Genomic DNA, 23,683 nt, shown 5'->3' with positions numbered 1-23,683 from the left:
GTCTTTCATACTTGGCATAAGACATAAGCCAGTATATGATGATAATAGTCCTGTGCCTGAGGTATATACTATTTATTTATTAAGAACATAGGTGAAGCAAATGTAGGTGACTAATAAAAAATATATAGGAGGGGAGCCTGGGTGGCTCAGTCAGTTGGGCCTCTGACTCTTGATTTGGCTCAGGTTATGATCTCAGGGTTGTGAGATCAAGCCCCACACTGGGCTCTGTGATGAGTGTGGAGCCTGCTCAAGATTCTCTCCTTTTCTCTCTGCCCCTCCCCTCTCTCTCTCTCTCTCAAAAAAAAATACATATACACATATATAGAAAATAATATAATATTATATATTAATTAATATTATATACTAGTCACAGAATTTTTTATAGTGGTTATGTGTATTGACATTTGCGATAGCTGAATAACTCAAGAAGCTGATATTTTCCAAGTGATAGTACAAAATTGTGCATGGGTAAAAGATCCAATCAAAATGTGAAAAAGAACAATGAATTTTAATTTAACAGAGTATAACAGGGCCATCAGTCATCAGGTTTCACATTCCACATTGTAACTAACCTTTAAGAACCTATTACTTACCAAGTTTTGGTGCAAAATCAAAGAGTATTCCTAATTATATAAAAAGACTATTAAAATATTGCTATCATTTCTAAATACATATGATGAGGCCATAATTTCTTCAACTATTTCAGCAGAATAATTATTATACAGATTGAATACAGAAACACATATAAATATCCAGATGTCTTCATGAAGCCTGACAATAAATATATTTGCAAAATATGTGAAACATTGCCACTCTTTTCATCATTTTTATTTGTTTTAATAAGTACAGATATTTTTCATAAAAATATGCTATTCTATATTATTTATATTAATATGTAATGAACTTATCTTTTTATTTTATGAGCTCAATAATAAATATATTTAAACTTCCCTAGTTTTCATTTCTAATATAGTGAATACTAATAAATATGTTTCACATTAAAAAAGCTCTTTGTGGTCCACAATAACAGCACTCTTTTTAAGAGTGCAAAGACCAAAAAGTTTGAGAATCACTCTGTAGAGTAAATCCAAAAAAAAATTCATATTAAAAATTTGTGGGAAGAAATAATCATAGTTGAATCACAAGATACTTTGTACAGCAAATTTTTTAGCATCTACTATTCCAGGCCTTGAGGAAATAGCAGTGAAAGGGGTCTACAGTGTACCTGACCACAAGAAGCACACATTATGGTGAAGAGAATCATAAAAGAAACCTATGGACAAATAAATATATTCAAACCGTGTCAGCCCTTGTTAAGAATAAGAAGAAATATGGAAATAAACAGTGAGTAGGAGACATGGGTGGGGGCCATTTCATTTTGGGTCATCTAGGAAGGCCTCTTGGATGAGGTCATAGTAAAGCTGCAGTCTAAATGCTGAGAAGAAGCCAGACTTGTAAATGAGGGAGATGGGGAGAGGAACAGGGTTCTGGAAGAGGGACTAGAAGATGCAATTTTCTGGAGATAGCAAATTTGGAAATGAAGGCCAATGTCACTGAGCTTTTAAAAAGAGGAGAGTCCAATTTTACCTTTTTTACAACATTATGATGGCAGAGAGTTATGAGGCATGAGTTATTTTTCTGATTTCACAGATAAGACTGAGGAATGGGGAAATTTTAAAACTTACCTGGTGTCATACAATTATTTGCAGAATTAGGCTTTGGAAACCGCATTCTAGACCAATCTAGTATAATGCCTCTCTTAAGAGAGGCTATCCGAAATGAAAAAAAGTGCTATTAGGGGTTGGTGAGAGAAGCAGAGTAAATATTCAGAGAAATTTAATAGTCTCTGCTTGCCCTAACCCTAATTACAAGCAAAATGCCTCTCATATGTCTACAGCTGTGCTGGATACTATAGGGAAGTATAATATCATTAGCAGCATTAAGTCATACCCAGTGTTTAAAGAACCAGTATTACAGAATGAAGGTCAAATTAATGGCACTGGAGGTCAATAAGATATAGGAGATCAAGAAAAGGTTTAGAATTGGCTTGCAGGTAGATGAGGTTACATAGGGATTTTGTTTTTTACTTATTTTTTTTAAGATTTTATTTATTTATTTGACAGAGAGAAAGAGAGAGAGAGTGAGCACATAAGCAGGGGGAGCAGCAAAGGGAGAGGGAGAAGCAGTTTCCGCAGAGATCCAGATGCAGGGCTTGATTCCCCAGGACCCTGAGACGATGACCCAAGCCAAAGGCAGACGCCCAATTGACTAAGCCACCTAGTTTTATACTTATTCTTACAAACAAAAGTTAAGTGTGTTCTACTTTTATAAAATTAAAAAAAAATTATCAATTGCTACATTAGCAGATGATTATATAAATTATTAAAGGATTATATCCTTTTCAATGGATTTAATACCTAGTAACTGCTCATTATTCATTTAACTATCAGTTGCAAACTGACATTTAACAGAAAAGATGGAGAGCAAAGAATCTGAGAGTTAAATAATTGTTAGGAAATATTGCTAACTTCAAATCAATCAAAAATGGAGATAAACTTTAAAATATTAGAAATAAATGATAAAATATGAGGACTTACGAGTATTTGATTTATATTAAAATTGTTGGAACCCATCTATTGTGTATAATGTAAGACATTAAGTTTTCATTTGAGTAAAAACAAAACACAAACAAAATAAGCACCTTGGCTACCATTGTATGAGAGGTGCCACAAATATATTTTAAACGTATAGCCTAAAGTTGAAACACTGGGGAATGAATTATCCTTTTATCTTCTAAAGTATTTCTTTAATTTCTTAATATACACCACCCCCTCAAATTGTGAAGGAAGCTGATGTGATGATATTCAAATATGTAAAGTTCTCATAGCCTTTTGTGGTTTTTTTCCCAAAGCACACTTCCTATTTATATATTCATTTTAATATTTCATCAATATCTCCTCTACTACACTATAAACTCCTTAAGGACAGTCACTGTGTGACTCTTTATTTCCCTTGGACCATAGTATATAGAAGAATTTCAATAATTCAAAATTTTTTGGTGGAATCAATGTGTTTCTGCTGTTGACAAACAAGCTTTTATGCTGTCCTGTGATCAAACACCCTGCCACACCATGCCATCCTCTCTAACCTGTGTGAACCCTTTCCAATGGACCATAAAGCTCCATAAATAATCCTTTTTTTCTTAACTGTCAGGGAAAATTTTTTTAACTAATTCATACCAATGGCATGTATGCCTAATATTGGGTCAAATGTGCCATCTCTCTACTTCACCTCCATCCCACCCCCCACCACATGCACAGATAGTTCTGTAGCCAGATGCAGGTTATTTGAAAGGAATGCCACTAATAATGGAAATTCAAGCACAATGACAAATTTTTAAAGTGACATTTTAGCACTCTGAACAATAGCCCACATACATGACTTTCAGAAGGCTTATATTTGAAACACTTCGACAGATGATACTTTCTGGTCAAGACTAACTGATCATTTGCTGGTAGACATGACATATCTGATGTAGCACAAAGCTGAAACTCACTATAAATAATCCAACTTAATTGGGATATAGCTTAAATATTCTATAGTCTGTAAAAAAAATTAAGTGTGTAAGTAGGAAACAACATCAAAATGAAGGAAATGCAGTCTGGTCCTGATTAGATGATTTCAAATGGAAATCTTACCTTGTGGTGTGGTTATTTGAACAAGAATTTGAAAAAATCATTAGTGGATTTTACCTGCAATTGTCCACATGAATTTTTTTCACTGCCTTGGATGGGATGAAAGATTCCCAGTTATTGATTTCTATAACTTCTATGCAGCCAGTAAAATTCTCAACCGGTCCAGAAATCTGAGATGGAGGGAGAAAAAGAGGGAGGGGAAAGAGAGATACAATGTTTATATTATTTTCTTCAATTTATTATTCTTGCTATAAACTGGTGAGAAGGTGCAATCAGATTGCAGGGTTGATTTATTCAACATATTGGTAGAAAGTAATTCAATTCTTTTCATAAATATCATTCCAAAAATTAGTATAAAAGAATACTACCTTAGTCAAAAATTACTTGGAATCTATAGATCCTATCACTGTATGAATCACATATATGAATAAAGAAAAATTTTCATTATTACAGTGAATTATAGCTGAAACATGGGAGGAAAGCTAATACCCTCATCCTCCACATCAATGATTACACTTTTCCATCTTTTGCCTCTGTTCCTTGCACTTTTTCTTCCAGACATTAGTTACCTTGCCCCATCCACAGCTGTCAAAGCATCAAGAAAAATTTCTCTTTCTGTTGTCAAAGGAAACATAGTAAACTACGAATATTTGTGACATCCTGCAGCCCTGATGGATTCTGCATGCATTTATGTTCAGTTGTGTGGCCTCTCCTCCTTAGGAATAACTTGGGCAGAAACTAACTTCTAGAAAGATTACCAAAGGGCCAAAAGCGAAAAAGAAAATAAGGACATTGGAAAGCATTAGTTTTGATGAACAAATAAAAACCTCTTAAAGATAAACAGATATATGACTTCTCACTTTATTCACTGTGAACATATAATACTTTTCTATTAATTATAAGTCTATATGAGTTTACCATTTATGTGAAAAAGAGAAGTTAATAAAAACTAAAAGGGGCACAGCTCAGAGTTCAATAGTTAGATATAAGCATTTATTTCAGGTTCTGTCTTCTGTTATGTTCTTGATACTGTTAAAAATTTCAAGCTAAGATGGACCAAATTATGAACAGGATAACCACTGAATTTATACACTGAAAAATTGTCTACCTTGATTTTTGAATTAAAAATAAGAACTATTTGCATTCTCAAGACTTGGTTTCTCATTGAGTGTAATATTATGAAGGATGGAAGGAAGAAAATCTTTGTCTTGTTTAGAAATTTTAGGGTGGGTGAATTTATTTTATTTCATCATTTAACTTAGAGTCTTAGTTTAAAAACCTTTAAATTTTTTTCTTCCTCTTTCTGATATAGACGCAAATGTACTACAAACCCTCTCAACACATAACACTCTGACAAGTGTCAAAAATGACTGAACTAGAAAACAAAACAATATTTCACACAGCAAGTTTACAAAGAAGTCAGTTCATTTCAAGGAAAACAGAAATACTTGGCTCTTACATGTTGCAGAAGGGAAAATATTGATTTGTAATTGTTAGCTTAAAGTTTTTATGGATTTCATTAATCTTTTTGTTTTTCAAATTTAATTTGTATTTTTATCAGAGTTATACATGAACCTAGTTTTTAAATTTTAAGATAAAGTTTACATATACCTCTCCTGAAACATCTAAATTTGTGAATTAATATACAATTTACAATTAAAAAATTAAAAACTTAAATGGTCTTGGAAAAATGCTATTGATAGTAATGATTATGAATGTTATACTTTATTTTAATATAGCTCAAAGATAGCATAATATATGTGCATGTTTAAATAGATATTTTTCTCTGTTCATAAAGATCTTTATTACTCATGGGGATGAAAAGTATGGAGAAAGGTATAGCTTTTTAAATAAATATGAAACTATGAAAAATGCTCTAGGGCGCCTGGGTGGCTCAGTCAGTTAAGTGTCTGTTTTCAGCTCAGGTCATGATCCTAGGGTCCTGGGATCCAGTCCCGCATCAGGCTCCCTGCTCAATGGGGAGTCTGCTTCTCCTTCTACCTCTCCCCCTGATCATGATCTCTCTCTCTCATGTTCTCTCTCTCTCTCAAATAAATAAAATCTTTAAGAAAAAAGAAAAATGCTCTAAAAGAAAATTGTTCTATGATTACTGTATGATACTTAATAGAATTCTAGGATTCAACTCTCATTCACATATTATGGATTAAAAGACAAATATTAATTTATTCACCTTAGATTTTGTTAGAAAAAATTTCCACAGCCTTTAAATTTGAATGAATTCAAAATTCTTTCATTTCTTCTGGATTAATAGATTCACAACTTTCCACATTAACTTCAGGCGCTCTTGTTCAGGATGAGTTAATTGGTTCCCAAATTCTCATGTACATCTTTCTCATTTTGAATATGGAAATTTCATTTTGCAAAAAATAAGTCAAACCTGTACGCAGAAACACTAAATCTGAATAGTAAACTCTACTCACATGATTTTTAGATAATTTCTAGTGTTGGAAACATTTTTCCCCTTGAATTTGATTAATTTATAATAATCTGGTTAGTTAGGTTTCTGGGACAGGATTTTTAAAAGTAAAAGGAAACACAATATATATAATTGACATGACAAGTTACAATGTAACCACACATAATAGACTTAGTAAGGACAAGAAATCATGAAAAATCACCTATATGAGATTATAGAAATGGTATTGTTGCATGTTATCTCCTTTTCAATGAGAAAAATTTTGTAGTCACATATACTCCTGGGATTTTTCATATCTGGTTCTTATTTTTGTTCAAGACAAATAAGGACATAATGACCCCCCAGTTACTTCTAAACAATGTAAAATGGCTACCACATAGCTTCAAGAATATAATTTATAGTACTGAACAGTAATAATAAGAGTTCTCATTTTTTACCTCAAATTTGTCGCAGTTATAAATATATCTTCAATATATCTCATTTTTTCTACCTCTATATTAACAGAAGAATATTTAATTCTATCTCTGGCATTTGATGGCCTTTACTCTCATGTCTTTTTTTCCCCAAATCTTTATTTAAATTCTAGTTAGTTAACATATAGTGTAATATTGGTTTCAGGAGTAGATTTTAGTGATTCCTCACTTACATATAACACCCAGTGCTCATCACAAGTGCCCTCCTTAATGCCCATCACCCATTTAGCTCATCCCCTGCCCATCTCCCTCCATCAACCTTCAGTTTGTTCTCTATAGTTAAGAGTCTCTTATGGTTAGCTTCCCTCTCTTTTTTTCCCCTTCCCCTATGTTCATCTTTTTTGTTTCTTAAATTCCACATATGAGTGAAATCATGGTATTTGTCTTTCTCTGACTGACTTATTTCGTTTAGCATAATACACTCTAGCTGCATCCATGTCTTTGATGGATATTTGGGCTCTTTTCATAATTTGCCTATTGTTGATAATGCTCCTATAAACATTTGGGGTGCAAGTGCCCCTTCAAAGCAGCATTTCTGTATGCCTTGGGTAAATAATAGTTCAATTGCTGGATCTAGGGTATTTCTATTTTTAATTTTTTGAGGAACCTCCATACTGTTCTCTAGGATAGCTACACCAGTTTGCATTCCCACCAACAGTGTAAGAGGGTTCTCCTTTCTCTACATCCTCACCAACATCTGTTGTTTCCTGACTTGTTAATTTCAGTCATTCTGACAGGTATGAGGTGGTATCTCATTGTGGTTTTGATTTGTATTTCCCTGAAGATGAGTGATGTTGAGCATCTTTTCATGTGCCTGTTAGTCATCTGGAGGCCTTTGGAAAATGTCTATTCATGTCACCTGCCCATTTCTTAACTGGATTATTTGTTTTTTGGGGTGCTGAGTTTGATAAGTTATTTATACATTTTGGATACTAACCCTTTATCAGATGTCATTAACAAATATCTTCTCCCATTCTGTGTTAGGCTGCCTTTTAGTTTTGTTGATTGTTTCCTTTGCTGTGAAGAAGCTTTTTATCTTGAAGAAGTCCCAATAGTTCATTTTTGCTTTTGTTTCCCTTACCTCCAGAAACGTGTCTAGTAAGAAGCTGCTATGGCCAAGGTGAAAGAGGTTGCTGCCCATGTTCTCTTCTAGGATTTTGATGGGTTCCAGTCTCACATTTAGGTCTTTCATCCATTTTGAATTTATTTTGAATTTATTATGGTATAAAAAAAGTGGTCCAGTTTCAAGTTCTGCATGTCGCTGTCCAATTTTTCCAACACCATTTTTTGAAAAGACTGTCTTTTTTCCATTGGATATTCTTTCCTGCTTTGTCAAAGATTACTTGACCATATAGTTGTGGGTCCATTTCTGAGTTTTCTGTTCTGTTCCATTGATCTATGTGTCTGTTTTTGTGCCAGTACCATACTGTCTTTATGACTACAACTTTATAATACAACTTGAAGTCTGCAATTGTGATGCCTCCATTTTTTTTTGTTTTTTTTTCAAGACTGCTTTGGTTACTCTATCCCTTTAAAGAGAGTTCAAGTCAATGAATTATCCATACTGTAAAAACAAGTTTCTATAATAATATTCAATAGTAGTTACATCAAATTTACACAGAGAATCTTCATTACTATAGTTTAGACTACATATACAATATTCCAAACTTATAAACAATTTTAAAATAAAAATGTACCATCTGAATTTTTTGAAACTTACATGCTTTTACATTTAACATGATTTGAAAAAAGTTATTAAAGTGAGAGAAGTATTTAATTTCTTTTGTCCTGATACAGTAGAGACACAATTACTTGAGGAGTATATGGGCTCTTGGTGTAACCTTCTGTTAAATGGTAATTTTAAGAACAAATTTCTCATTCTTTTCAATAAGTAGTTTATAAGTTCTATTTACACTGTTATTGTTGCTTATGTTTTTAAATGGTTTTCTAGTGTACCTACTGTAACCAATTTGGCTGAATTCAAGGGACCTTTTAGATTAGTGGACTTTGAAAACCAATATATTTGGTTTGGAATCAATTAAGAAATAATCAATTGGTAATACAGAAAGAGTTCCAATAGTTTTCTTTTTACTGTAAATTAGCTATTTATTTGCTTTTGAAGGTCTCATCTTAGGCACACTGTGGTAATTTGATACATCTTTGAACAATATGAAAAAAGAGATCCTTACAAGCTAGCAATACCAAATGCTTTGTTTGAACAGAGCTTCTATTGTTAAAATATTACTTAAATCATATATCAAACTCTTGTATGACAGCAGCATTTCTGAAGAATGTAACTTATAAAGAACATCCCTCTTAAAATGCCATATGATCTTTCCTCTCTGCTGCTGCTGCTAGGATATTTTCTGTTTTCCTAATCATTGTGTTTTAATCCCATTCTGGCACTCTTCATTCCCTTCTGCAGTTCCAAGTGTCCTTTTAGTATCATTTCCCTTTCAACTTCCTTTAACAATTTTTGTAATGTAGGTGTGATACTCATTCAGGTCCTACTGTGTCTGTCAAATAAATAAATCTTAAATGTCATTATGGGATGCCTGGATGACTCAGTCAAGTATCCGCCTTCAGCTCAGGTCATGATCCCAGAGTCCTGGGAACAAGTGCTGCATCAGGCTCCTTGCTTGGCGGGGAGCCTGCTTCTCCCTCTGCCTGCCATTCTCCCTGCTTGTGCTCTCTCTCTTTCACTCTCTCTCTGACAAATAAATAAATAAATAAATAAATAAATAAATAAAATCTTAAAAAAAAGAAAATGTCATTAATTTGTACTATTTTAAATTATATTTTTGTTGGATTCAGAGTTCTATGCTGAAGGGGGTTTTTGGTTATTTTTATTTCAGCAACTGAAAATGTTCCACTGTCTTCTGGTTCGCATTGTTTCTTATGAGAAGTCAGTAATAATTTCTTATTATCAGGTTTAATTGAAATTATTGCATATATGAGTTGATATTTTTCATCAAATCCAGACAAATTTGGTCATTATTTCTTCAAATATTTCTTTCTGTCCTTCTTTCTCTCTCTGCTTTCTAGAACTCCAATTACACATATTTGAACTTCTTGTTATTGTCCAATAGGTCACTGAGTTTTTGCTCCTTCTTCCATCATTTTTATCTCTTTTCAGTGTAATTTCTGTCCCTCTGTATCCAAGTTCAATGATCTTTTCTTTTGCAGCATGTAATCTGTTGTTATTAAGTCAATATAGTTCAGATAGTATATTTTTATCTTTGATATTTGTTTCTTTTATATAGTTGATTTTTATTGATTAATTTATAGTTGATTTTTTAATAGTTGCCATTTTTTCCTCAAGTGCATGTTTTGTCTTTAGCTAATAAAGTTCCCATATGTCAATTACATAATTTCTATGATTTCTTGATTTGTTTCCTTTGACTCATTTTTATCCTGATTACAGTCCACAGTTTCCTGCTTCTTTCCATGTCTAGTGTTTTTTATTGGATACTGGACATATTGTTACATGTGTGCTTGTTGTGTGTTTTCCTATATATTTTATCCTAATTTTCTAATTATTCATGGCAGTAAGGATAGTTTACTATCAATTACTCATCCATAGCCCGGAACCCCATATGCCTTTTTTAAAATTGATAATTCTATGTGGCTTATACCACAAAATAAATAGTTCCCACTACATAATTCTTAGTACTATCCCTGATTCTCTGCTCAATTTTCACACTCTCTTATCAATTTATTCTAGCATTAGCTTTCTATTTGCTAAGCAACATGTTCATATTTTGGGGCAGTATTCAACTTCACAAATTTTTGTAGCCTTTCTTTTTATAAGATTATACCTGTACCATGTATAGAAATTTTTGGTTATATAAACATTCAGCATTATATTAGTCATAATTTTAGTTCCATCAGTTTTAACTTAAATGTTTCATGTTACATTACTCTTATGTAATTATTATTTAAAGTAGAGTAATATGACAGTTAATAATGGCAACATTTTCTTTTTTTCCTTTTTTTTTTTTGTATTTTTAATCCCCGTGACTTATTTATTTTATAACTGGAAGTTTGTACCTATTAATCCTCTTTACCTATTTTGCTTATCTCTCCAATCCCCTCCCCTGTGGCAACGGCCAGTTTGTCCTCTACGTTTAGGATTCTCTTTCTGTTCTTTTTGTTCATTTGTTTTGTTTTTTAGAGTCCACATATAAGTGAGATCATATGGTATTTGTCTATCTCTAATGTATTTCACTTAGCATAATAACCTCTGGGTCCATCCATGTTGTAGCAAATGACAAGATTACTTTCTTTTTATGGGTGAGTGATATTCCAGTGTGTGTGTATGTGTGTGTGTGTATACACCATATATTGTTTATCCATTTATCTATTGATGGACACTTGGGTTTGCTTCCATACCTTGCTACTGTAAATAATGCTGCAATAAACATACAAGTGAACATAACTTTTCAAATTAGTGATTTTGTTTCCTGAGGGTAAATATCCAGAAGTGGAATTACTGGATCATATGGCATTCCTATTTTTAATTTTTTTTGAGGAACTTCCACACTGCTTTCCACAGTGGTTGCACCAATTTACATTCCCACCAACACAGTGCACAGAGGTTCCTTTTTCTTCACAGTCTTGTCAATATTTGTTTCTTGTGTTTTTGATATTAGCCATTCTGACCGGTATAAGGTGATATCTCATTGTGGTTTTGATTTCCATTGTCCTAATGATTAGTGATATTGATCATCTTTTCATGTACCTGTTGGCCATCTGTATGTCTTCTTTGAAAACTGTCTATTCAGTTCCTCTGCCCATTTTCTAATTGGGTCATTGTTTTTTTTTTTTTTTTTTGTGGTGTTGAGTTATAGAAGTTCTTCATATATTTTGAGTATTAAGTCTTTATTGGATATATCGTTTCTACATATCTTCTCCCATTCAGTAGGTTGCCTTTTTGTTTTGTTGATGGTTTCCTTCACTGTGCAAAAGCTTTCTTTTTTGGTGTACTCCTAATAGTTTGATTTTTGCTTTTGTTTCCCTTGCCTCAGGAGACATATCTAGAAAAATGTTACTAAGATAGATGTCCAAGAAATTATTGTCTATTTTTTTAAAGAAATTTTATGGTTTCAGGTCTCACATATAAGTCTTTAATCCATTTTGAGTTTATTTTTATGCATGGTGTAAGAAAGTGGTCCAGTTTCAGGTTTTGGCACATAGCTCTCCAGTTTTCCCAGCATCATTTATTGAAGAAACTGTCTTTTTCCATTGTATATTCTCGCTTCCTTGTCATAGATCAATTGACCATATAAGCATAAGTTTATATCTGGGCTGTCTGTCCTGTTCCATCAATCTATTTTTGTGCCCATGCCATACCATTTTTATTATTATAGCTTTGTAGTATATCTTGAAATCTGAGACTGTGATACCTCCAGTTTTGTTCTTTTTTCTCAAGTTTGCATTGGTTATTCAGGGTCTTTGTGGTTTCATACAAATTTTAAAATTATTTGTTCTACTTCTGTGAAAAATATTGTTATTTTAAGTATTTTGATAGGGATTGCCTTGAATCTGTAGACTGCTTTGGGTAGTATGGACATTTTAGCAATATTAATTCTTCTACTAATCCATAAACATAATATATTGTTAAATTTGTGTTATCTTTAATTTCTTTCATTTATGTTTTATAGTTTTCAGAGTACAAGTCTTTCACTTCCTTGTTTAAATTTTTTCCTAGGTATTTTGTTCTTGTGGTACAACTGTTAATGGGATTGTATTTTTAATTTCTCTTTCTGCTACTTCATTATAAGTATATTTTCTTTGTTATGCAACCTTTTTTAATTGAATCTCAGTATTGCTTCCTTTTTATTGGCTTAGTGTTCTTATCATCCCCAAACTCTTTGCCAGAAATATAAATCCCTCCTCAATAATTCAAATACTATGAATACTTATTAATTTGATTTCTCTTTTAATTTGAATTTTCACAATCTCTTCACTGTCACATTTGAAAATTACTGTATTGCTGTCCTGTAATGAATCCACTCTTACCTGGTTTTCATGTTACTCAGACTTAATTCACTCCTTTTTTGGCATATTAATTGATAATATAATCAAATTTCATCAGTGTCTGCTTCAAATAGACAGAAGCAATGGAAAGCTCTAAAGCAAAATAGGGCTTATATAATGGCTAAAAAAGTAGAAAGGGGGTAAAGATATTGTGACTTTGATGAATTACACATGGGGCATAGAGGAGAAAGAAGGGAAATAAAGAAGAAGAAAATTCAATGCTATGGATATTTGTTAAATTCCTACTAAGTATTTATTGGTTTCTCAGAAATCATTCCAAAGCTGAGTACTTTGAAAAATAATTAGTTAAGAAAAGATGGAGGGGTCGGCGCCTGGGTGGCTCAGTTGGTTGAGCGACTGCCTTCGGCTCAGGTCATGATCCTGGAGTCCCAGGATTGAGTCCCACATCGGGTTCCTAGCTCAGCAGGGAGTCTGCTTCTCCCTCTGACTCTCTTCCCTCTCGTGCTATCTCTCATTCTCTCTCTCTCAAAAAAATAAATAAATTCTTTAAAAAAAAAAAAAGAAAAGATCGAGGGGCGCCTGAGTGGCTCAGTCGTTAAGCATCTGCCTTCAGCTCAGGTCATGATCCCAGGGTCCTAGGATGGAGCCCCGCATCAGGCTCCCTGCTCCACGGGAAGCCTGCTTCTCCCTCTCCTACTCCCCCTGTTTGTGTTCCCTCTCTTACTGTGTCTCTCTGTGTCAAAAAAATAAATAAAATCTTAAAAAAAAAGAAAGAAAAGATGGAAATTGTTAAGAAGTACCTATTTTGAGAACATATAACTGAACTTAGATGTTAACATGCAATGTTTCAAATGTTTAGCTGTTATTAGGATAAACACAAATTAGATGACAACTGTGTACTGTGTATTATGCCAACTGATACATGAGTCTAAATAGCCTAAATGTGGGACTTTAGAAACATAATGACAAAACTGTTACATAAAAATAGCAATCTTTCAGTCTACAAATTTGGTAACACTCTACAAATTTGGTAACACCTCTACCAATTTTATTGTGATGTATTCATTAAATTATGCACACTTCATAAAGATTATGGGATTCACGTGGATATAGTCTCTATGTAGAAGGAAGGAGAAATCTGGTTAATTTCCTAGTTGAGAATAAAATTTATATATTGATTCAGCAAATATTTATAAAGTACATACTGTGTAATGAGCACAGGGTCACCATATATGTTTATACAAATTTTGCACTGTCAAGAAACTTAGCTTATAGAGTGGAGTAGAGCCTGATATTTAATCCACATTTTTTTTTCCTCCAAGGTATCTTCCTAGAAATATCTAATTAAAAAAAATCTGTCTAATTCAACAAAGTCACCATAGAGTCTAGCAACTGTGGGGCTAGGCACTGTTGAAATATAATGTCAGTAAAAAGTCTGATAAAATTCAGTAAAACATGGGAAGAGGACAACAGAGTTTGATTTCTGATAATGAAATGAGTAACTAGTTGGAGATCAAACCTCTTATGAATACAACTAAATAGAGTAGAATTTACATAAAAATCAGTTAAGCAAACAATAAAGAGCAACTAAGGCAGCAAGGAGTTGAGATGCCAATGTCTGAGAGAGAAGGGAAGGACAGAATGTTAGTCTTGACATTCAGTATTCCATTTTGCCTTGAAGTACTTGTAAATTTACAAGTGGCAGATGAGACTTGGGGAAGCTGAGCAGGGGCTTCTATAAATTTTTTTTGCGCTAAGAGCAAAATACTGTAAATCAAGAGCAAACAACCATTCTTAGAACACTGAACATGTGTTTCTAAATTCTACAGGGTTTTAGAGCTGCCTGGAGTTTAACCGGGTGGACATTTTCATCAGTGGTGTTGGTTGCCATTTCTTTCCTACAGACACTGGCAGAGAATGTCCCTGTATAATGGCACTGGAAAAACATGAGCACAATTTCAACTGTTTTTTCTCCAGTTTATTCTTTCTCTCAGCAAGGCCAGACATGCTCTGTCCCACACACTAGAATCTCTACAGTACCTATTCTGTTCCTAACCACTCACACACATCACTTTAATACAGCTATCTGTATGCTGAAGGATTTGCCATGGATTTTTTTTTCTTTTTTAATACAACAGCTTTATTGAGATAAATTCACATATCATAAAATTGACCCACTTAAAGAATACAATTTCATGGTTTTAATATATTCAGAACTGTTCAACTATTACCACAACCAATTTTAGAATACATTATCACTCAAAAAAGAAACACCTTTTCATTAGCAGTCACTCTCCATTCTTTCTCCAATAGTAGGCAACCACTAATGTACTTTCTATCTACAGATTTGCCCATTATGGACATTTCTTAAAAATAGGAACATATAATATGCGGTCTTTTGTGATTGGCTTCTTTCATTTAGCATGTTTTTAAGGTTTCTCCATGCTGTAGTATGTATCAGTACTTTATCCCTTTCATTGCTGAATGATATTCCATGGTATGGATATATCATGTTTTGTTTATCCGTCCATCAGTTAATGGCCTTTTGGACTGTTTCAATTTTTTTGACTATTAAGAATTCTTTTGTGTTTTATGTGGACACATGTTTTTATTTCTCTTGGTTATATGACTAATTCTCTGGAATTTTCCTGTGTGTGTGATTATTTAAGTGTTTCCTACTACATATAGCTGCTTCAGTATAAATCCCGGGGAGGGAGCTCATAGCCAGGAGTTAATTTCCATGCTGAAATAATGCCCCATCAAGATTACTCTTGGGGCGCCTGGGTGGCTCAGTGGGTTAAGCGTCTGCCTTCACTTCAGGTCATGATCTCAGGGTACTGGGATCAAGACCCATGTCAGTCTCCCTGCTCAGTGGGGAGCCTGCTTCTCTCTCCCTCTGCAGCTCTCCTTGCTTGTTCTCTCTCGTTCCCTGTCAAATAAATAAATAAAATCTTTAAGAAGAAAAATGATTACTCTTAATTGGAAACAATCTCAATGTCCATCTATAGGAGCCTGCTCAAGTAAACTGTTGTACCACCCCCGTTTGTGAAAAGGAAGTAGGAATATCTCCATATATTACTACAGAGTGTGCAGTGGATGCTATGGTATCTACCCATATCTCCCTTTAGGACTGAAGGATATCTCTCCTCTTTCCACTACTTGGGATACTGCTGCTGGCAGATAGACTTTGCCTTTCAGCATTTTTTAAGGATTACTTTATTTTATTGTTTTATTAATTTTATTTTATTATGTTATGTTAGTCACCATACATTATTACATCATTAGTTTTTGATGTGGTGTTCCATGATTCACTGTTTGCATATAACACCCAGTGCTCCATGCAGAACGTGCCCTCCTTAATACCCATCACCAGGCCAACCCATCCCCTCACCACCCTCCCCTCTAGAACCCTCAGTTTGTTTCTTGGAGTCCATAGTCTCTCATGGTTCGTCTCCACCTCCGATATCTCCCCCTTCACTTTTCTCTTCCTACTATCTTTTTTTTTTTTTAACATATAACGTATTATTTGTTTCAGGGGTACAGGTCTGTGATTCATCAGTCTTACACAATTCACAGCACTCACCATAGCACATACCCTCCTCAATGTCCATCACCCAGACACCCCATCCCTTCCCCCACCCCCACTCCAGCAACCCTCAGTTTGTTTCCTGAGATTAAGAGTGTCTTATGGTTTGTCTCCCTCTGGTTTCATCTTGTTTCATTTTTTCCTTCCTTCCCCTATGATCCTCTGTCTTGTTTCTCAAATTCCTCATATCAGTGAGATCATATGATACTTGTCTTTCTCTGATTGACTTATTTTGCTTAGCATAATACCCACTAGTTCCATCCACGTCATTGCAAACGGCGAGATTTCATTTTTTGATGGCTGCATAATATTCCATTGTATATATATACCACATCTTCTTTATCCATTCATCTGTCGATGGACATCTTGGCTCTTTAGGAATTACTTTAGTCCAGGGGTATAGCCTCATCCAAGTTTTCTCCTCTCTCCTGTGGCAGTTTGCATCCAATGACTGGTCAACAAGGGATTGTAACAGCCCAGACACCTCACCCCAACATCTGACAACTCTGAATGGTCAGTCCAGCTCCAACTTAACAGGGGTTTTGCAAAAGCGCATACTGAGACTGCATCTCATTCCAACGCCTCCTCTTGCCCAATCCTACATCCTTCCTTTCCCTTCCCTTCCCTAGACAGTAGTCCCAATAGCACTCTCTAAATGACTTGTACATTAACTTCCATCTCAGAGTGTGCTTTCCAGAGAATATAACTTGCAATTCAGTGATCACCAGATACACTGCTAAGTATAAAAAATAAAGTGAAGAAAAGTATATACATATGCTGTTATTTAATAATGGAAGAATATGAATTTATATATTTGTATAATTGTTATTTGTTTATATTTAACAATAAATAAGTAAACCATAAAACATGAGAAAGAGGAAATGAATAGGGCAGAGGTGATGGCAATGGAAACTAGACTTCTTAAATATATCTTTAGATGTGGATTTGAATTTGAAACCATGTAAACATATTTTATAATTACAAAATAAAATAAAGACTAAATAACAATTCTTAAAACTCAGGAGTAAAATGAAATAATGATCCTCTAACTGTGTTTCTATTTGGTAGCATAAAAACACATAAAATAACTACTCTGATGACTTTAAAACACAGTACTTTGAACATATATCTTCAGTGGTATCTTAAGGACAAAAAGAACCAAAAATATTAAACTGTTTTCAGTAATATAAGTTCGTGGTAGTGATGCAACATTATTCTATTAGATGTGTGTCAGTTGCAGGATATATCAAAGGTGTATTATGACAGTGTCATGCATATTTGGAGGGAGATGAACTAAAAGCCATATACTATAGTTGCCAATTTTGATTGCAAGTATAATTATTAGCTCATGAGGTTTTTCTTTTCATTACAACAAAAATAATCCTAGTTTTACTAGTGAAGAGCTGGGAAAAAAACAGTGCAGTGGCAAAGAGCAGTTCTATATTCTATTTGTGATTTCTAAATACTATTTTACAACAAAAGGAGTCTAGATTCCTTGGAGAAATGCCTAATTATTCATCTGGGAAAATATAAGAAACCATGGAAACTCTACAGTACAAATAATTTAATTTCTTCAATAAAATTTTGCTCAAAAAATAAAATTGACAAATGAAGATTTTATACATAAAATGATATTTGAGAGGCATATTAACCAATCACAATATATGAATGCTATTTGGTTTAATTTCAAAGTATTTTTTAAAGAAAGTTATAAAACAGGAAAATGGGAAAACTAACGATATATGATAGTAAAAAGTATTACTTTTTAAAGATGATAATGCAATTATGGTTATCATTTTTGAAGATTACTTAGCTTACAGAAATACAGAGAGAAATATTTATAAACAAAATATTCTGATGTCTGCGATAAGCTTCCAAAACATCTTGAAGATAGAGGATGGAGGACACATTTAATAGTCAGATGAAATATGGCTGTGTCTTTTTATTTGCTGAAGCTTCCAGTGAATTCATCACTTTTTTTTTTCTACTTTTACATATGTTTGAAGTTTTGTTAAAAAAAAAAAAACAACCCAAACTCTACTTCTACCATAGACACTCAGTCACCACTTCAGCTGGTGTTTCCTTGGCTTACTTCCCCGAGCATCACAACATCCCAAGCAGCTCCCCAGCTCTAATACACTGGTTTAAAATACCCTTGTTCTTCCAAAATCTCCATTTCTCCTGATATTTTAATCTGTTTACTTCTTTTCTTATCTACTCCTTCTTTTAAAAACAATTAGCTCACTCAGCTGTACCCCTCTGTCTTCCTCACCATACTTCTCCCTCATGCTCACCTTTTAAACTCTTTCTCTCAACACAAGAAAATTTGCTTAGTTATGTCTAATTTGATTTTATTCTCTCAACCTCTACTCATTGATGAAGATACATGTTTTTGCATAAAAGGTAAACCATTTAATATTTTAGGAAATAAAATTCTGTGTTTCTATTTTATCACTGTAAACTTTTCATATCACACCATCCACAACCATCAGAGTAGCCCAGCAAAAACAATTCTGGCTTGGTAAAAAGGCTTGATAATAAATATTTTTTTAAATACTAAGAGCAATGATAATAAAAAAATGAAAGTAGTAACTACTATCTAATGAGTACCATTATGCACTTACTTAACCTTCATAATAATTTTATCATATAGATTCTATCAGCATTTCGGTTTGTTATTTACTATTTATGGTTTACTATTTCTACTACTGATGTCCTAAAAAATTTCTCTAGCATCATATTTACATATGGATGGTCTTCAGCCAAAAAAATGACTTTTGGCCTTTCTTTGCACATCAGTGTCTTCTTGGAAGAAGGCGTTATGCAAACTCATTTCAGTTCCTTTCTCCCTCTTCCTTTTCTGAGAAGCCAGCTACTTCAAAGATGGTCTATCTTCAGACTATTACATGTTAAGGAATTCTCCCAGAGGTTGCCAAATTCTGTATGTAGCTGAGTTTAATGTTTCAATACGGGACAAAGTATTTGGAAGTCCACCACTTGAAGACCTTAATCTACATTTCTAACTTAGCTATTTATCAATAACAAAGCTGACAAATACAACTTCATTTCTCTGACAATTTGGGAAATAGCTCTTTCAATCTCACCAATCTCTGTTAAGTGTTGGAAGGTTGGGTAATTTGCCCAACTTTGAATATGGCATGGCATAACTAGACTAGATTCAGGCCACTGAACCCAGAGATCATGTTCTTCCTCACTTTCCTATACTAAAAATCCTTCAAGTCTTGTTTATTCTCTTTTTTTTTTTTAATATTTTATTTATTTATTTGACATAGAGAGAGAGAGAGAGACAGAGTGAGCACAAGCAGGGGGAGTGGCAGGCAGAGGCAGAGGGAGAAGCAGGCTCCCCACAGAGAAGGGGGAGCCCGATGCGGGACTCGATCCCAGGACTCCGGGATCATGACCTGAGCCGAAGGCAGTGGCTTAACCAACTGAGCCACCCAGGCGCCCTTGTTTATTCTCTTTTACCTACTATGGATCTGGCATTATTTAGTTGTTCAAATATTGGGAATGATGGTTTATTAAAGGTTTCTTAACACTGCATACTTTTAACTCAAATGCCTTTAACAGGAATTTGAATATTATTATGGATCATATATGATTATTATTTTTCAAAATGAAGGAAGGATATTGTGATATAATCTATGCCTTATTTACTTCTGATCTTACAACCAGCAAAAAATACATTAAAATTTGGAAAAAAAACTCTCATATATCAGCACTACTATAGACCAAATATGCCTGCCCCCCAAATTCGTATGTTGAAACCAAATCCCTAATGTGGAGGTATTTGGAGGTGGGGCCCCAGGGAAGTGATTAGGTCATGAGGGTGGTGATCTCATAAATAGGATTGTGACCTTATAAAAGAGGCCCTAGAAATATCCCTCAACCCTTCCACTAGGTAAAGATACAACCAGATGTTCATCTATGGACCAGGAACTGGGTCCTCACTAGACACCAAAGTGCCAGAAACTTGATCTGGACTTCCCAGTCTTGCAATATATTTTCTTTCTTTTTTTTTTTTAAGATTTTATTTATTTATTTGAGAGAGAGAGAATGAGAGACAGAGAGCATGAGAGGGAGGAAGGTCAGAGGGAGAAGCAGACTCCCCACTGAGCAGGGATCCCAATGCGGTACTCGATCCTGGGACTCCAGGATCATGACCTGAGCCGAAGGCAGTCGCTTAACCAACTGAGCCACCCAGGCGCCCGCAACGTATTTTCTTAGGACCATAAACTTGGCACCATTTCAAGTTGAAATTTAGTTAGGTACTAATTTTGTCAATTCCCACTTAACTTTACAATAGAAACCTCTTTGTTAAAAGTAATACCTCATTAAAGTTCAACCATAATTTAAGATATGGGAAATAAGTTATCATTTACTTCCAGTCTGAATAATTAGGAAAATGCCAACTTAAACAGAAATTCGATCTATAATATTGTTCAACATTAGATAAGAGTTAATAAACATTAAAATAAATAATTTTATTGTTTATTTTATTACTGTAAAATAAATAATTAGAATCATATTAGAAATAAGGTAAATCTTTTCCTTTAAATTAAATGTTTTCATCTGATTTTTAAATGAAAATAAGTATTATTTGAAAGTCTTTTAATTTTTTTCAACTTTAAAATCAAAAAGTGAGGAAATTCTTCAAAAAAACCTCAAATTAAATTTGCAACTCACTGACGCCCTATTTGATAGTTGAAGGATTCCTAAAATAAGAAAGCTTTATGTATTGTTAAAGTGGAATACTGGAAACGGCAGATGCTGTCTTTGCCTTGAATTACAAAAGTAAAATATGTAGTTTTGTACCATTTGCAATGGTTACTTGAAGAAGTCAGCAATAAAAATTCAAGTTTAAGTCAAATGTTGCAGTTTTGCAGTGTTTTGCTAGTCATAGTTCACTAAATACAAAATGTATTTGAAAATAAAGGAGTTAATTCTATTGTGTTGACACCAATAACCAACTGACTTCTAGTGGTTCCTGTGACTTTAGACTCACATCAAGCTTGTCAGAAAAGAAACCAGTTTGGCAATTTTGCAGAACTGTCTGCATATGGAGTCCAACAATGATAACACTTTTGTCCTACATAATATTCTTCAGGTCATGGCATTACGTCAGATCTCCATCTCTAATGTCAGCATACAGGCTGAATACATTTCAGAAAAAGGAATATTTTATAGATTTTAGAGTCTGAAAAAAATGTAAATGCTGTAAGAATAACAGTAAGCTTATGGCAGGTTCTTGCTTAAGACAAAAACTAATGATGTAGTGTATGGTGATTAACATAACATAAAAAAATAAAATAAAAATAAATAAATAAATAAATTTATTCCATCAAATTCCAACTTTAAAATTCATGAAACAATTCACAAGCATGCCTCTACATTCCAGAATTTACAGAAATGCCCTGTCACCCACTGTCCAGCTGTTACAAATAATTTTGTTAATTTTCCCCAGACTTAAGAGCATAATAAGAAATCAGGCATATGAATCTAGGCACAACAGGCTGATCTTACCCTCACTCTGCTCTGGCATATCACATACCTGCCTACACTGTTTCTTTCTCAAGTTTTTCGTCATTCTCTGAAGTGACAAGAATGGAAGAGAGAAGGATGTTTTTAAGTTAAAAGCATTCCATTTAAAGCACTCACATTTATTCTGAGAAAAGACTATATCCTCAAACACAATGTTTGTCTGTATATGGGGTAATCCAGTGTGCTGAAACCCAGTAATTCAAAGTTTTCCACATAGTAACAAACTGAGTTGAATGAAGATTAATCAAGTTATATGAAAATCCACAAGGATTTTACGATAACCAATCAACCAACAACAAAAACAGAACTCAGTGAATATTTTGTGATTTTAAATTTTAGTCTATGTAAGTTTTGTTTTCAGTTATTATGTACATTTAAATGTGACAAAAATAGAAAAAAAATATTCTAACAGAGGTCAAACTGAACAAAGCAGTATTCATAGATTCTAGAAGTTTTCTTTTTCTTTTTTTAATCACACATTTACCTTTTATCTGTATCTGTATTATATCTATATCCATCACTATATCTACAGATAGTTAACAGATAACATACATTTATCACCTGTCTCCATTGTTAGCCCTTTTAAGAAGACCTGAGGCAGAAAAGTTTTATTTAATTCAAAGTATCTAAATATATAAAAATAAAAATATAGTTATTTGTTTCAATGGACTATACAGTCAGTTGAAAGAGAAACAGAGAGCAAATCCATAATTTATCAGATGATTAAGGATTTCTAGAGGAGAAAAAGCCCTGATTTTTCCCTCTGAAAAATGGTATCAAATGTTTTTAGTAGAAAAATATATTTTCATTTCTATCGCTTTCTACTGGACTATCCCAATTTGCATGTAAATATGCTTCAATATTGTCCACCCTAAAGTACTGTTCTTCCCCAGTCCCTCTTGCCTCTTTAGTAATCATCATGGTAGTTTCCAGCATAGGTATTAATTCTATCTCCTCTACTTTCTGCATTATCATAAACAAATTTGATATAAGTATACTGGTTTCTTTACCTATAAAATGAGAAGAAGAAGAAGAATACCTCTTTCCTATGGTTATTGTGGGACTTTAAAGTTAATACATGTAAAATATTTTAAAACAATACTTGAACCTTAAGTGTTCAATACATGTTAGCTAGTATCATTATCATGCATACACTTAAAAAATTTTTTTTGAGAAAGTTTGCTATCCTCACCGTCTTTATTGTTTTCCAACGTTGCTTCTCTCCCCACTACTCCATGCAACCATTTTCTAAGTTACCAGTGTTGTGAATTCAAATGAATGCTTGTCTTTTCTTCTTATCCTGTATCTTTCTCAGTGTTTGCACATAGAAAGTCCTTAAAAGTATCTGTTGACTGACTGATTGAATGCATGATTTAATTACTTAAAGTAGGAGAGTAAAACAAAATCAATACAAAACTATTTGCTATGGTGTGAATGTATGTGTCCCTCCAAAATTCGTATGTTGAAATCCTAATGCCCAATGATGGTGTTAAGAGACAGAGACTTTGGAGGGTGTTGAGGTCATTAGGGTGAGGCCCTCATGAATGGGATTAGTGCCCTTAAAAGAGAGATCCTATTGAATGCTCCAGCGCTTTATCCATGTGAGAATACAATGAGAAGTCTGTGACCCAGAAGAGAACCCTCACCTGATCATGCTGGTATGCTGATCTCACACTTCTAGCCTCCAGACCTGTGAAAAATGTATTTATTATGCTTATAAGTTACTCACTCTGTGTTCTTTTGCTATAGCAGCTAGGATGGACTAAGAAAATCAGTGCCCAGAAGTGAAGGTGCTGCTGTAACAAATACCTAAAACTGTGGGAGTGGCTTTGAACTGGGCTGGATAGAGGCTGGAAGAGTTTTGAGGTTTACGCTAGCAAAAGCCTACATTGCCATGAATGAAGTATTAAAAAGCAAGTCTGGTGAGGATTCA

The sequence above is a fragment of the Eumetopias jubatus genome, unplaced genomic scaffold, assembly GCF_037043125.1.
Source record: "Eumetopias jubatus isolate StellerSeaLion01/CBP00866 unplaced genomic scaffold, mEumJub1_p1.0 scaffold_6, whole genome shotgun sequence".
NCBI classification, from domain to species: domain Eukaryota; kingdom Metazoa; phylum Chordata; class Mammalia; order Carnivora; family Otariidae; genus Eumetopias; species Eumetopias jubatus.
The sequence above is the reverse complement of the archived record's forward strand: the minus strand, read 5'-3'. Positions refer to the sequence as shown.